The sequence below is a fragment of the Platichthys flesus genome, chromosome 6 (genome assembly GCF_949316205.1).
Source record: "Platichthys flesus chromosome 6, fPlaFle2.1, whole genome shotgun sequence".
Taxonomy (NCBI): Eukaryota; Metazoa; Chordata; class Actinopteri; order Pleuronectiformes; family Pleuronectidae; genus Platichthys; species Platichthys flesus.
In genome coordinates, this window is record NC_084950.1 from 9,316,338 (window position 1) to 9,326,858 (window position 10,521).

Genomic DNA, 10,521 nt, shown 5'->3' on the forward strand with positions numbered 1-10,521 from the left:
GCAATTATTAGTTACCACTCAGATTAAAACATTGATCAAACTTTAATCCTATGATTGTCTGAGAAAAAAAGAAAATAGTCCATTCAAATAGAAAACTGCCCAACAGGATGTGAAAGAGATGGAAATAGTTCTACCTTGATGGACGACATGTTCGTTTAACATAAGTAATAATCAAATATCATAAATATATGAACTAGATTGGCACTCAGTCAAGTGCCTGCCACATTAAAATCCACATTTAAATTCACTAGATTTGGATTTTCATTTGGATTTGCACCAAATAACAAAAACTCATAAATATCAGTCCCCTGAACATGTCAGATTTGTTCCCATCAAGAACGATGAATTATTCTCTGAGAAATTAACAAATATGAGGAGTAAAAAAAATCTTGGATCCATCCCCTGATATGGATCCGCAACTAAATTAAATGTTTTTTATCCTGACCCTAGTATTTGCTTGTAAGATAGAAACAAAAAACAAGCAAACCCTAACCCAAATATCCCTCTCAGCTGAGGAAATGTAATATGTCATATGAAAGGGCTCATTATTATTATTGCTTGGAACTTTGAGGACAATTTGTTGAAACCTCTTCCAAACCATCTTTTCTCGTACGTATAACAATTTTAGACGCATGTTTTTTAAATAATTTGTGAAAAGTTTAGAAATACCTTGTTCTTGTTATAATTAACTCGATTTCAGGACCCAAGATGCAGATTTCTGACTCAGACACATGTAGTAGAAAGTGAACTGATATAATTAAAAACTGAAGGTGGAGTGGACAGACAAACCAAAACTGCAGGTGACCAAAAAGCAGGCGTTCCAGCTGAGACTTCCAGGGCGCGACAGATGAACAGAGGGACTGGACTGGACTGGTAACTGTGTGGGTAAACGGACGATCTGACAAAGAGAGGAGTGAAGTACCAGGGTTTATAAGCAGCAGGAGTCAGGTGTGGTAATGAGCCAAATCGATCTTGGATGAGCTTGATAACGAGGAGGAAAGACTCAGGTATAGGAGGAAGGAATAGCCACGACCTGGAAAACAAACTCAGAAGAGACACTAGGAAGGGAAAAAACACCAGCCAGGAGAGGAGAGAGAGGTGACCTGCCAGACCATAACAGTTTTCTAAGCAATACCTATTGGTGCAGATAACATACAGTCAAGTGTCTATTGTAAGATGAGTGTCACCAGCCTCCTGAGTGTAGTGAAGAAAAAGGGATGGAGTCATATGAAGTGTAAGAAAGTAGAAGAGTCAGAGAGAAGTGTCTGTCCTTTGTTATAGCTTTGCAGAGACGGATATCAAGCAGGTTCTGTGGCTGATGGACACTTTCCCATTGTGTCTGTGGGAGTGTGTGTTTGTACTTGTGGGCTTGACATGGCAGTATAGTGCTTTGTCCTCTCATAGCTGTCATGTGCTTACATTATTACGTGCACTCAGGCATGCATGAGGTGCATGTTTGTAATGACTTTGTGTATGTGTGTGTGTTTGTGTGTGTGTGTGTGTGTGTGTGTGTGTGTGTGTGTGCATGGGCGCTTGTGTGTCTTCATGTATCCCCTTGGTTGTCTATGGCAGAGCCTCTATCTGAATCTTCATGCTGGTGACTAAGCTTATTAAAGTCAGCGGTCCCAGCAGTCCCGTGCATCAAAGACTACCAATTACCATCCGCATTACAAAGAGCGACCTGATGTAAATGTGTAGTTCTGCTTCATATCCTTTCAACCAAGGACCGTCAGACTGCAGAGCCGTGCACTGATCATCCTAACAGGGTTTTGATTAACTTTACTGAGTTTCAATAATGCGAGTGATCCCTGACCATTGTGCTACATGAATTATGACACTAATACGTTTAGCTTAGTACAAAAAGTGTGGCTAAAGACATGTATTTATACCCAATAATTAACAGCCATGGGAAAAATAATGCGCTGAAATAAAGCGAAGAAAGTGAGAGACACAATACCTCAAGGTCTATTCTCTCACTGTCTCTCTCACTTGCTGCAGAGCTTTCACCAGGTCGCTATGGTAACTTAGGTTTCCTGCCAGGATTCCTTCCAATGCACCAGATTTGACATTCCTCCTTTCTTCATTTCCTCCTTTTCCTCTCCTGTCCGTCACTCCTGTCTTCCTTTCCCATTCTCACCTCTCTGTGACTCACCTGGTTGTCAAGAAGCAAGAAGCGTATCAGAAATCTACCCTAAACTCCAGCTGTCTCCGTTCTCATCTTCCTCATCTCACAAAGTGGATTAGCTGTTTGTGAGTTGACTTTTGTTTTGGGCGTGGAGAGATTTGTTCTTCAATAAGTGTATAGTTTTGAGGCAAAATGGAAATTGAATGTAAACTCAGTCGGTCCACCACCCAGGCCCAAATTCAATCAAGCTGCATCAAATTGCAAACTCTCAGATATCTGTTCCCTAAACATGCCCGATTTTTTTCATCAAGACACTGATGAAATTGAAATCTGTGAAAATGTCAAAACGTTTGCAACATTAAAGAAGATAGAAGAAACTTCCTATATTCATCGTCTGATCTGGATCTGCACAAACATTTCAGACCTTATCCTTCCACCAAGTTTCGTTGATATCTGTCCATTAGTTTTTGATCAGATCAGCTAACTAACAAACAAACAAGTGGCCGAAACTATAAAGTACATCCCATTTGAATTTCACTGATCTTGCATTTGATCAAACACACATGTCTGCAGAGAAATAAACCCTCATGTCATGTTAGATAATGGTCATAATTAGGAATAACCTGCTTTCCAACATTATCCCACCAGCAAATCATCACAAGCACGACCTAAATGTCATTTTCACTTCACAAATGCTAACACAATACACAAGGAGTGCAAGTGTGTGTGCTCTTTGGAGTTTAATTACCTGTGTTAATAGGCGTAATTGTGTCAGATGTTTGGGGATTACAGCTCCAGTCAAAGTTTGATTACTGAGCCGTTTTTCCTCACTGGTTTTTCAGGGTGAAAGATTCTCAAGGGGTCGAAGATTCAACAGGGAAATCAAATTGCTGGTGCTGAGCTAAATTCCCATCAAACCAAGACCCTTTTGATGAAATGATTGTGAAATGAGCCAAATTTGGCACCAGACCTCAGTCCTTTTTTTGGTAATATCTCTCTGTTTTTGTGTGTTTTCATGTGAAACCTGGGTTCTGGAGACACCTGGGGTACCACAGAGGCAGGTATTAATGTCTTTGAATAGATTTTGTCGATGCAAATAAACAAACAAACCAACCAACAGACAAACGGACAGGGGTAAAACCATTGGTACCATAGGTAATGTCAACTACGTAAGTGCACTTATACACTTTGCAGACAAGAGTTACAAAGTGCATTACTGTTTTAAATCATTCCACAGAATCAGCAAACCTTAGAGATGTAGGTATAGGGAATCCCAGAACTCAAAAGATTCATCAGCACAAGTCTTTAGAAGGTAGCATGGGATGTGTAACAGATTTAGATTACTGGAACTGAGAGAGCAAGCAGATGAGAATAATAACTCATCAGCAACAAGATGATATTTACTTTAGAAATCGACCTGTTTCTATTGGATTAAAAACCAACCAAGGATCTCTGCAATGGTAACATATCATATCACCAGGTATAAGTAGCTCCTCAAGTGCAGAACTTCAGAAATTATACAACAGCAGTAAGTTTCCAGCGGGCGCCATCCTCTGACCTCACTGTCCGGAGCTGTCACGAAGCAACAAATGCTCTACACGACATACGGAGGACAGAATCAGACTCAGGGACGCATTTAATAAAAGACACACCGAGCTCTGACCTGTTCGCTGACAAAACTTTCCCAGGAGCATCTGTTCTCAAAGCCAACCACATACTGAGGTCACCAAGAAGACAGACACTCAGAGTGACAGAGCACACACACACACACGCACGCACAAACACACACACACACACACACACACACACACACACACACACACACACACATGAACATGATAGATACCATTCTTATACAATCACTTTCCCAGGCCTTACCCTCCATCCTTAATGTATGTGTTACCTATACCCTCACAGTCGACCTGGCCTGAAGTCTGAGGTCACCCATGGGAAACAAACTCTGCTAATGAGGTCTAGAAAATCATCCTTGCATGCAATCACTTTTCGGAGTTTTCAATTGTAGTGGGGACAAGGTGACTCCGCAAGGACGAGCCACCTCCCCCGTCCCTCGGTCTGTGCGCTCTATCTCATGTTCTCTTTTGCTTCACACAGAGAAAAGAATCCCCTCCGAGTGAGGGACGGAGCTTTAATTACTCGTCCTATCAGCCTCTCTTCCTCTACCCTGGCTTCACAGAGCTGTTGGCTGATAGTTTGGTGGTGTTGTGCCATTGAGCATTTTGCAGCCTCTGAGGGATGGTCTGGAACTCTGCCCAGCTATGAGATGAGAAGCAAAGGCTTCTATGTGGCCACCCCTGGCAAATCAGAGACAGTGTAGGCCCAGATCAGATAAAGAGGAAATGCATCTGAGACAGAGGCAGATTAATCAGAATGATATGACTGTGTTAGTCTTGCCCAAATATTTATTTCAGGACTAGAATGGTTTGGCCGGAGTCTTTCTGTTTGAATGTTCTCAACTCTGCATGGATTTTATTTACGTCTTTAGACATGAAGTTTGGGGTTGGGTCAATTGGACACTCTAAATTGACTGTATGTGCGATTGTGAGTGCGAATGAAAATTTATCTCGATGTGTTGCCCATGTGATACGCTGGTGACCTGTGTAACCCATCTCTCGCCCAATGTCAGCTGGGATTAGCTCCGACTCTTCCTACAACCCCCATAAGGATAAACGGTTCAGGTAATGGATGGATGAAAATATTTAAAGCTAGCCAATTGACATGCATGCGTCAGGGCAATGTTAGACTGCAGATGTGAAAATCTTTAATTCAGTGATGCCAAGACTATTGCAGAAAACACATTTTTTTTTGTTTTTGGCTGAAAACCGTGAAAGGTCTTATGAGACATCTATTTCTCTGCCAGACCGACACCCATATCTACGTAAGATTTATGAGATCTATCAACCCTGTGAGACAGGACTAAGCATTACTGAGTCATACATACACAAAGAGAGACACACACATGCTGTATTTATTTCTGGAACTTTTTGCAGCCTCTCCCTTGAAATAAATAAAAAATCAACTGGAAGGCTGGAGGAGCTGTAATGAGTTTCTCTGTTTTCTTCGTTTTTGGCCAACAGCTGAGTCGTGATCAGAGTGAGTGTGCAAGCAGAGCACTGAGCAGGGAGAAGAAACGTCTTACACAGATGAGACACATTTCTCTAACTGTATGCAGAGGGCAGGGCTTCAAAGACAAATCCTTCAGAACTCATCTCCAACACTGTTAATTAGGTTAGGCCGTTTTATATGGAAACAAAACACAGTAATTCAATGAGAAATTGAACGTCTCACAAAGAGGCTGCAATGTCCAAATTCATATTATTATCGTTATCTTCCATTTGTAATGGCTAAGCATGGTTGATATTGCTGATATTGAAAGTGAAACAACCTTAATGTTGTGTGTGCACCCCTGCAGTTCTCTCTAATTGCATTTATTTATCTTGTGTTTGTTTGCACACAGGTTTGTGCATGACTTCCTACTGTTTCCGTGGGTACCTGACTGTCTCCCCTCTCCATACGACTAACCCTCTCTATCATAATACTATGGGCTGAACCCCCAGGAGCAGAGGCTCTGAGTTCTGACTCCACATCTGTGAAGCATGTAAATTGCAGCTCCTCAGTCACTGTCCTGCTGAGCCTTTTTCCATGTCTGAGTCCAACCACATGGAAGCGAGTGAGTTCATTCTGCTTGTAAACAGCAGGTTACAGCAGCGGCCTAACCTTCCATCAGCTCTGGCTTCGGTTCCAGCTCTCACCGATGTTAATGGAGGTACTTGTGATTATGATTTCATCAAGATCCCCATTAGCTGATTCAGAACATTAGCTACTCTTTCAGGGGTTGACGCAAACCACAGCAGACAAAATATCCATATGTCACAAGGGTTGGTGCGTTCTACCTCAGTCCTATTCTTATCAATCTGTAACTCTGCATCTGTAGCAAGCGTCTTACGGGCCTTGACATCAGATTACTCCCACCTCTCAAATGGAGACTGAGGAATTCCATCTAGACTTGTATTTTTCTATCTCAACCGACCTTCTGGTGGTTTGTTTTCCTAGTTATTGAAAAGAGTCATTCAAGCACTGGTGCAGTGGTTAGTGCTGTCATTTCACAGCAAGAAGGGTCCTTCTTCAAATCTCCCCTTTGAATCTCATTCTGTGTGGAGACTGCATGTTTTCTGCTGGTACTCTGGCTTCTCTCCCCAGTCCAGATATATGCAGATTTGTGTCAGGGTTGATTGGAGATGCTAAATTGACCGTAGGTGTAAATATGAGTGTAAATTGTTGTTGGTCCCTGTATGCTGGCACTGCGATTCACTGTCCAGGGTGTACCCCTCCTCTCATCCAATATCTGCTGGGATTGACTCCTGATCCACCACCCCGAGACCCAGAAAAAATATTGTGGATATTGGATGGATGATTCAAACTTGGTTCTGATACTATATGTCCTTACACTTTCTCTTTCACATACTTTTGGGTGAACTGCCAGCTGAACACAACCTTTCATGGCTCAATTAAACATTTTCATCCAAATGGAGCCACACAAGTCAAAGTTAAATTATCCTCTAAATCAGGGATCTTCAACGTTTTTCAGGCCAAGGACCCCTAAACTGGTGGAGACATGGAGCAGGGACCCCCTACTATATATATTGTATAACAATTTTTTTTATATTAAACTGGACCTAGTTCGATATATAGACATAGCTACCCTGTTATTGCGCATTCAATACTAATCTATTCAAATACAACACATGTGCATATTTTCATGTTCAATTTAAACATGTGCACGGTACATGGTGGCCATGCCTTTGCCATGTATAAACATACATCTTGCATACAACACTGAGCTATTAAAGTAATTCACAGATTCATGTTCTTATTTTAAACAGATGTAGAAGAGACAGTGAATCCTCAAGCCATCTGTGGATGCCACACATACTCCCACATCAGTGAGATGTCGGACCCTGATGGGTAGCACACAACTTATCTAACCTTGGACGGATGGAGGTTGTAAGGCAGAGGGTCAAATCAGCCTCTATATATGTTGAATGCATGTTAATGTGTATTTAAAGACATTTAAATTTGTGGAAATTTGTAGACATCTGCTCTAAATTGATTCTGCAGAGTTAAATATGTGTTACTGCCATTTGAAAATCCCTCTCGAGCTCTGAACTGAAGAGCCCTGGATGAATGGCTTATTTCATTTGGACATGACAAACTAGTTAGGAACAAACTACCACTCTGCACCTGTTTTCTATTATGCAGGAGAAGACCAGTGACAGTTTTCAGAGTGAGGACCCTTACACATAAAGCAAACAGTGCATGCTGAATAGACTGTCTGTCATCTGTTTTACTGCTACACAAATCTGCTGCACAGATTTTGCACTTAACAAACTGCTGAGGCAAAAAGGTGTATGAAATGCCATTGCACACTGCAGAGGGATGATAGAGCACAGGCCCATATATTTGCATAACCCGAGACACAACCCTGTGGTGTGCTGGTGTCAGAGCAGGTAAGTGCAAGTATCAGACTTCCCACTCCTAAGCCCATGTAGCCCATTAGAGGGTAAAACCTGTGTGAAATAAAACCAAGGTTGTGTATCCTTACTTTAGCTCAGTGCACAGACGTGGAACCCCAAAGCGTGGCAGCAGCTCGGCTCACCTCAGACTCCAGTTAGTGTAACACAACAATTTATAAAGGTTGTAGAAAGAAGGAAATCTTTTACATTCTGTAAGAGTCTGTAACACGGTAATGGTGTCAATTACACTCAATTTAATTAATTATACCCATGTCACCGCAAATAACAAAAATGTCTGTAAAAACTTAAAATCCAAACGACTGTGTAATAAATATAAATGTATATAAAGGATGGACAAAGAGAACACTCCCTAAAAGTGAAGCCAAATCATCTCAATTGTCCCCTGGTAATTTTATAATCTCAACAAGTCACAGTGGCCACATACCATTAATCCTTGTGTGGAGCTATATTGGACAAATATATCTAAATCTTGGCTCATCTCTCCAAACCATTGTTGTGTCTTCTCTAGTCTTTGTTTCTAAATCAAGGTCAGTGTCCTCTTGCAGAGTGAGTCACCTTCCTCCAGTTGTAATCTGTCTAGCTTTCCAACTCAACCTTGGCTCTTACTGATACTGCAATAACGATCAGGGAATTTGAAGAAAACTTCCTCAGACTTAGTCTATGTAATGTCCCCCTGGGTAAGAGAGGCCCAAAATAAGACAATGTATGCCAAGTGAAAACTAAAAAAAAGAATTAACAAAATAGACTAAAACCGTCAGAAACTCCAGAACAGATGGTTACCGTGGCTACAACACCACTGCTCAAACTCTGGCTCCAAATGATGTCAGAAGCATATAATGGTGGCACCCATCCTTTTTTTAAGTGGAGGAAGTGGAGACACGGCATTCAACAAGTCCATGATTCATAGAAGTATTTTTTTACCAGGTATAATTTCTGCGCTCATAAACTGTGTGGGAGGAAAAACAATTTTTTTTCTGTCCTTATACTACAACCATCCCACACATCACTCGTACACAGGAAAACACAAACCAGCTCTACGTCATAACAACATCATTCACACAAGAGTTCACTGATTGAGAACAATGCGTTTAATTACAACATGAGTGTTTATCACGACAACTACCTAGAGTCAGCCAATTACAGTTGTTTAATTATAATGTACATTCCTGTGTCATGAAGTGAGTGAAATATGAAGCTGGAGTGTTTGCAAGAAAATTACACTTCAAAAAAATCCATGACTTTATTAAACCTCTTGTTGTATTGATCTGCGTTATTAGATGTAAGCAGACATCAGCAGTTATGGCGCTCAACACGGAGTTGTTGAGAGAGCACACACCATGCTACACCATGTCCAAGGTGGATGAAAAAGCTTGTCTACAGGTGAAATAAAATAAAAATGGAGGCAAAGTGGGACAGAAATCTGACACTTGAAGTATGAAAAAGAGACGGAGAGAAGACACAAAGGTAGAAAGAAAATAAAAAATGAGAGAGGGATAGACTGAGGCCCGGTGGCAAAGTCAACACTGTCATTAAGGTGACGATTAGATCAGCAGGAGGGGTGAACCGTGGAGCAGACACTAAACACCTCAGACCACAGCTGAGCGGTTCTGACACGACCTTCATGAATTAACCACCAATGCTGCTGGGACTCATGTGACCCTGCAAAACCAACACATATACCAATAACCTAACAATCAGTCTCACAGAGGGGAATCAAAGGGTAGACACACCATATTAGAATGGTGCAGATATGGAACAGTGGCACACAGATACCAGCGTTACGGCATTATGTATGCATATACTTTGCTGTTTGAGCAATGAAGGGAAGATCAGATACATTCACTGTACAGATAATTAGGGTACATCTGAGATTACACAATGAATAATTAACTGTTGTGTTAAATGTTAATTCAAAGTAAGGTATACCTTTACTACTAATGGATGAGTACATTGGGGAGAAAATGTAACATCAACCTAATTAGTAAGGAAAAGACTGCAATGGATTTTCTCCATAAATAACTATAGAACGTTTACTTATCCTGTATTTCACATGAGACTGGTTATAGTGGTTACACTATATGGATAATAGAACAGACCATGTGAAGATGTGCTGCGTTTAAATAATAGCTACCATCTTTAAATCTACATGTTACATTATTCAAACGACTAAATAAAAACTGTGAACTTTAAACCCTCCGTGTGGTGTCACAATCCAGATGAGATTATGTCTCATCTGTAGAATGAGGAAAATTAACGCAATCAGATATCATCTGTGGAAAGAAGAGGCTAAATGTCAGGTGGAATTTTGCAACTTTAACTTCTGAAAGTATGTTTTCAGATCAGTGTCTTTCAGGCCTTCTCAACCGGTTCTCATAAAACTGACCAGATTTAAACACAAGTTCAAACACTTCAGTCAAAGTTAACTTACGGTTTGTTTTCAGGAGTAAAACTAACGCAGCAACTCTGGATGTTCTGTTTACAACGATAAATCCGTTCTTTGTAGTTTTCTACAGCATCAGTTGAAATGATTAGCTGTAGAAAATTTGTAATACTCACATAGCAGAAAAAAAAAGTCAAGCTTTTGTCAACACACCCACAGTGCTTAACCTCCTGCAATGATCGACCATAAGTCCACTGACCTCAGCCTTGGTGTTTTTGCTCCCCACCCAATGTTTGTGAGATCGTCACAGCAGTGAATGAGAGAGAGAGAGAGAGAGAGAGAGAGAGAGAGAGAGAGAGAGAGAGAGAGAGAGAGAGATGAAAGTGACAGATGAGGCCGACCGTCGCCCCAAAGTGCTCGTCTCATCCTTGATGGGGGGGTTAGAGACAAACAGTCAATCATTC

General features: G+C 41.1%; 1 protein-coding gene across 1 annotated transcript in view; it reads right to left on the minus strand.

The window, feature by feature from the left end:
• Nucleotides 1-10,286, minus strand: part of shank3a (SH3 and multiple ankyrin repeat domains 3a) — a 175,690-nt gene extending 165,404 nt beyond the window's left edge. The window contains exons 1-2 of the mRNA XM_062390464.1: nt 10,234-10,286; nt 10,106-10,149 (exon numbers count right to left, since the gene is read on the minus strand). The gene's annotated coding sequence lies outside the window, so the exon portion shown is untranslated. The remainder of the gene's footprint in view (nt 1-10,105; nt 10,150-10,233) is intronic.
• Nucleotides 10,287-10,521: the final 235 nt, after the last annotated feature.